Source organism: Mustela lutreola, chromosome 2, assembly GCF_030435805.1.
Source record: "Mustela lutreola isolate mMusLut2 chromosome 2, mMusLut2.pri, whole genome shotgun sequence".
Lineage (NCBI taxonomy): Eukaryota > Metazoa > Chordata > Mammalia > Carnivora > Mustelidae > Mustela > Mustela lutreola.
In genome coordinates, this window is record NC_081291.1 from 191,167,347 (window position 1) to 191,173,346 (window position 6,000).

A 6,000-nucleotide genomic window follows, 5' to 3' on the forward strand; every position below is an offset into this window, starting at 1 on the left:
ATTTGATACTCATTCTTCAGAGGAGTTACTCAGAAATGAGGTACATAGTAGAGAGCATTTTCATTCATGAATAAAGAATGGAAGTACTTGCTTTGGGGAGTGTTCAGAAGAAAGTTTATGTCATTTTCTACAAACTAGAAATACATTTCAACCTAATTCTACTATCCTTCTTCCAGCAGAAGAGGTCTTAGATTTATTCTCTTTGCAAATTGAAGCATTGTTTTTGAGGCAAGTCCAGACTTACCTGAGAGTCTTAATCAAAGTCAAGATGACTTGAATAAATTATCTTTATTTTTTATTTTTATTTTTAAAAAGATTTTGTGTTTATTTGTCAAAAAGAGAGAGAGAGAACACAAGCACAGGGAGCAGCAGGCAAAGGGAGAAGCAGGCTCTCTGCTGAGCAAAGAGCCCAGTGTGGAACTCGATCTCAGGACCCTGGGATCATGATCTGAGCCTAAGGAAGACACTTAATCAGTTGAGCCATCCAGATGTCCCTTGAATAAATTATTTTTATTTTCTGTAAGATCAACCCGTATTTAAAGTTATTGAAGTATAGGTTTTACCCTCAGGTAGAAATGAGGTTTGCTTCCCAAAAACTTGATCCAAATTGAACTGGGTTTTTATACAGATTGATTATATTTTGTCAACAATTTAAATTAAAAGAAAATGTTTCTTCTTAAAAAAAATTTATTTCTTTTAGGGAGAGAAAGAGCTAGAGCATGTGTGGGAGTGCAGGGGTCAGGCAGAAGGAGAGGGAGAGAGAATCTTAAGCAGACCATGAAGCTCACATGGGGCTTGAACTCATGACCCGGTTATCATGACCTACACCTAAACCAAGAGATGTATGCTTAACCAACTGTGCCACCAAGGTGCCCCTAAAAAATGTTTCAATCATGTTGAATTTCATAGGATATTGGATTTGGTACTTTTCATGGAAAATAGAAATGTTGAGGATGTAGGAATCTGTTATTGCATGTTTTATTTTTTCCATTAAAATACTGGAATAACATAACTAGTATATTTTAAAGTATTCCTCTCATTACACATACTCAGCTAAAGTCATTTGTATTTTTTAGAAATATAAATACTGCCTAAATACTATATTTTAAAGACCAGATGAATAATGACAAAGTTTTGTCATTCAAAAAGATTCAGAACAGTTTATATTTTTTGTGATTTTCTTCAGTTGTCAGAGTACATGTAGGCCTTGGCAAGATAAATTAAATATAAAACCATTCTCCTAACTTAAAATAAAATGGGATAATGGATAGATGTAGGTACACAATAACATATAACACTGAAAATAGAGCAAATATTAGTATTTATTGCCTAAGTCATATTAGGAGTACAGTTTCCTAATATGCTTTATAGGACAGTAAAGTTTGATTGATATAATTTTGGATGTCCAATTTTTTTTTCAGATATTCCTTTTCTTAAGAAAATATTTTTCATAAAGTTATTAAGGCTATAGATTGTTTAATACATGAAGCAGAAAGAAGTTGCTTATATTTTGCTCAAAGCATCTAACCTCAGAATTAATGAGGTTTTATCTATAGAAGAAAAAAATGATTCATTAGTATTTTATCCCAGAATCACTGGCCTGAATTATTAAAAAAAAAACGTTAACCAACATCAAATGTTAAATAGTAGTAGAATTTATATCCTTGCAATTTGATTAGATGAAAGACCTCTAAGGAAGGAGGTAAGAAACCACTATATTTTGCATAACAAATATTCTTAAGTAAAAAGTGACTATAAAGTATGTTTTAAAGAAGTTGTACCTATATATACATAAAATTATATATGTATTTTAAATATTTTTGTATAATTCTCTGTGGTGTTTATACAGTCTATAGGCATTTTGTGTGTATGTGTGTGTGTGTGTAATTTATGGGTCTGTTATTCTTTTCAAAAATTCAGCTTCTCCTCTTCAAGATTTGGTCCAAATGTTAAAGATATTGGTTTGGAAAGGCTACCATGCAAATAACACTATAATTGGTTTATAGTGAAAGTAGACTTTGTGCTTTCTTTTAGGAATAATTTTGGAAACCCAAGGAGGAGAAACAAAGAGAAAGTCTCAAGTAGATACAAGATAGCATGTGCAAAGACTTGGTGCCCATTTCCTTGCTGGTGTGATTGGAGAACCCTAAGATGATCACTGTTACTACAGTGGAGAAATTGAGTCAGAGAGAATTTGTATTATAAAATGGTTGATTAGATAAATCTTACTTATCCCATGGAGTCATTCTGTCCTTTTCCGTTGGGACACTGATTAGGAGATAAATGTCATGGTCATGTTTGGAGCAAAGGAAGGGACAAGTGAGAGTATGTTGAGTTGCATAGCAGTTGAGGTCAGAGATAATGAGGATGTCAATGAAATAGAGATTATGAGAAGAAATGAAATAATATAATACATTGTTTGTAAAAAAGATAATTTAGTTGGTGGCCAACAAAGAAGGTAGACTGAGGAAAAGTGCCATAGACTAATGTTTCAATTTATAAACAAAAGCCATTTGTAGCCTGTTGATAGTTTCTAGTGGAATCCAGCTTGTGGACATATCATTAAGGGCTTGAGGTTCCACATAGAGTTAAAAGAATGATACTTGTGTCAGAATCCCCTACTGCTCAAGCTATTAATTTAATTTCTCTACTGGAATTTTTTCCTTTGTCTGCTTATACATGTTACCACTGTTACTTCCACTTGGTGCTTGACTACTTACGTTTTTTACCATTACTGAGATTTTTCTTGAACTTGTCCTCATTTTTAGTCTTTTTCTAGACCTCTGCCTGGTCTTGGACACATTCCAGACCACTCCATAGCTGCTGGCTTTCGTCTCCACTCTAGCCATGACAACAGGTGGTGTAGCTACCATCCAGATCCCATCTATTTCCATACCCTCTCTTACTCCTTTTCTCAACTTCAGACCTCCTTACTTTTACTTATTCTGGGGGGGTCCATATCTCACATATATAAACATATTAATAAATAATTACCTATAACTTTTTTTATTATCAAAAACATTCAGTATGTGCCTTACCATGACAACCACATTAAAAGGAGAGAGACTCCCTCCACAAAAACCAAACCAAAACAAAACACCTCACATGATGAATGTGTTTAGAAAGATGGCTATAAATAAGGGAAGTATTTTTTTTCCCAACACTCCTTTGATTAACAAAATTATGTGTTAAATTCACGTTATATTGAGGACATGTATATGAGAGACTTCAACTCCTTCAGACATTTTGAACATGTTAGTAGGTTGATGGAATGGGTGATTCAGAGTCATTAAAGGGTCTCAAAACTAAAGGGTCAGATTTATTTTTCTTCTCAGCCTAAAAGGTCAGAGTTTATTTGCTAATTGAGTGGCTAATTATTAGAAATTCATGAAAATGTACTCCCAAAAGCATTGGCATATTAGTCTGTAGAGTGTTGGGGTACTTGATATAGAGTGTTTAATCAGCAGTTTTGATTTTGGGTTGAAGAAATATTGAGTTTTATATTTGTGTTTGTCCATAGAACCATTCATCCCTGAAACTGAACCTTTGTGATTCCTGGTCCATATTATTCTTAGCAAAAGACATTGGTTAGAGGACTTTTGTTTCTTTGTGAATGTATCCCTCCATTTCAAATTCATGAGAAACATGGATTAGTGTTATCAGTTGGTAGTGTGATTCTCAGTTTTTTAATATAAATGACTAATTCTTTACTTTGCCAAGTTTAATCAATGATATTTAGGGCTAGCATTTGTTTCCTGTCCTCTGGCTTTCTGAATAGGATTCACATCCAAGCTGAATAACTTGTAATTGTTTTCACCTTTAACAGGACATCATTATTATTTAATTTCATCTCATCTGGTGTATAGACAGTCATAAAAAGTATGAAAACAAATGGAATTTTATTTGAAAATTATAGATATATAGCAGTTGTGATTTGATGCTGCCTAAAGAATATTCTGCAATGATGGAGATGTTCTTTATGTGCATTGCCCTTTACTGTAGACTGTAACAATGTGGCTGTTGATTACTTGAAATGTTGGTAGTATAACTGAGGGGCTGAATCTTTAATTTAACTTAATTTTAACTATTTTAATTTTTATTTCAAGAGTTGAAATATTGGACATATTGTGGTAGTGACTGCCATATTGGACAGTACAGATGGAGAACATTCAATAAACTTTTGACCTTCCTGTCTTCTTAGCATTTTACTAAAACTATGCTGGTATTTTTCTAATTAACATATCAAACATTGTTGAGGAGTCTACAACTGTCACTGTGGTGGTTTAAAAAAATGATCAGACTTTGAATTACAAGCCATGAAAACTTTCCAATCCTTTATCTTTAATATTCGTGCAACAAAGTTCTGTTTTCAAATAAGTGACTCAAATGATGATGAGAATAGAAGGACATATAATTATGTTACCCAAAATAATTTTCTTCCATAATTGTTTCTTTTATATGATGACTACTTTCAACTTTTAATGGCATTTCTTTTGTAAATAAATGACTTTTCATAAAGCCCTCCATTACACTTTCTAGGACCAATTGACTTCTTGCTGAATGCCTGCTTTTTAAAATACATTTTTCAAGTATTTATTTCAAGGCTTTTAATGATGAAATCTTCACTTGATTAAAATGCATGTTTCATTTGTTGGTATTTTGAGAGTGACAGACACAGTTTTATATAGCCAAAATAATTTATAAAACCTGTCACAAAATTGAGACATTTATTATTGTGTATCTAAGGAAATTCCCATCATAGGAATTGTCCCAAAGTGCTTCTGAACTGTGGGTAGAGCAACTGACATGCTGTTATTTTGAGCATATTCCCCATAATAGTGATGGATGGCATACCTTAGATCTAATAAAAAGAATTTAAATTTCATTCTTAGAATTTTTAGAATATATTTCTTCTCCCTTGTTGTTTATTATAGTCATGTTATAATGCACTATTGCTACCTGTTTTGCTCCACTGGTAAATTTTAAGGCTTCTATTTCAGAAGGGTGGAAACACAAGGGAAAAAGAATAAACTTGTCTCAATGGTGGAAAAATATAAAGAATCACTCGTTTTAGTCATGTTAAAGATACTTAGTAGATAAGGAACTGCTGTATTTAGTCACATTATATGTATTTATCCTATGATAAAAGAAATATATAAAATGGAATCTAATATTGGAAGAGTTTATATTTGCTGTTTTAAATAATACACATTTTCTATTAGGGTAAAATTTTTCTTTTTCTACTTTATTATTTAAATAAAATTGTGTACATATAAAAGTTATACAATATTATGATTTTAAATATATATAAAATCATAATATTTTATAATATTAAATCATAATATTTATATATATTTAAATGATTACTGTAGTCAAGCTGTATACTTTCAGGGAAAACCCACAAGTATATGAACTGTTTTATATATGTGTCATTTAGGATATGGGTTAGCTGAGAAATATTGAGAAAGTTTGGAAATAAACTTTCATATATGTATATATGAAGCATTAGAAAAACTACATTCCATACTGTATTACCTTATGCTGTTAGTGTATTTTTAGGTGGGTTAGTAGATTTCTTTTAGTGTTCAGGGCTAACTCTTCCATTTTTAATTTTAAAATGACAAATACAAGAATTGCTCACTGCTATAAAATGTCATATTTTTACAAAGTTTAATATATTAGCATTAATGAATAGAAAGTAGTCATTGATCCAGAAAAGTAAGCCATATTAAGTTGGACACACACTGATATTTTAAAATAATTATCTGTATTCATAGGTTTATATTAATTTTTTTTCTAATTAAAAACATACAATATGCAATCATAGGGAAAGGTCAGTCAATTTCTAATTATTTTCCCCATGTAATTAGACATTTATTCTCTGCAGATTGGAGTTTACAGGATTAAAATACTTATTATTTAAAGGTCATAATTAAATATAAGCAAAGGGCATTATATATTAGATTATATTCCTAATATAGGTCATATATATATATATAT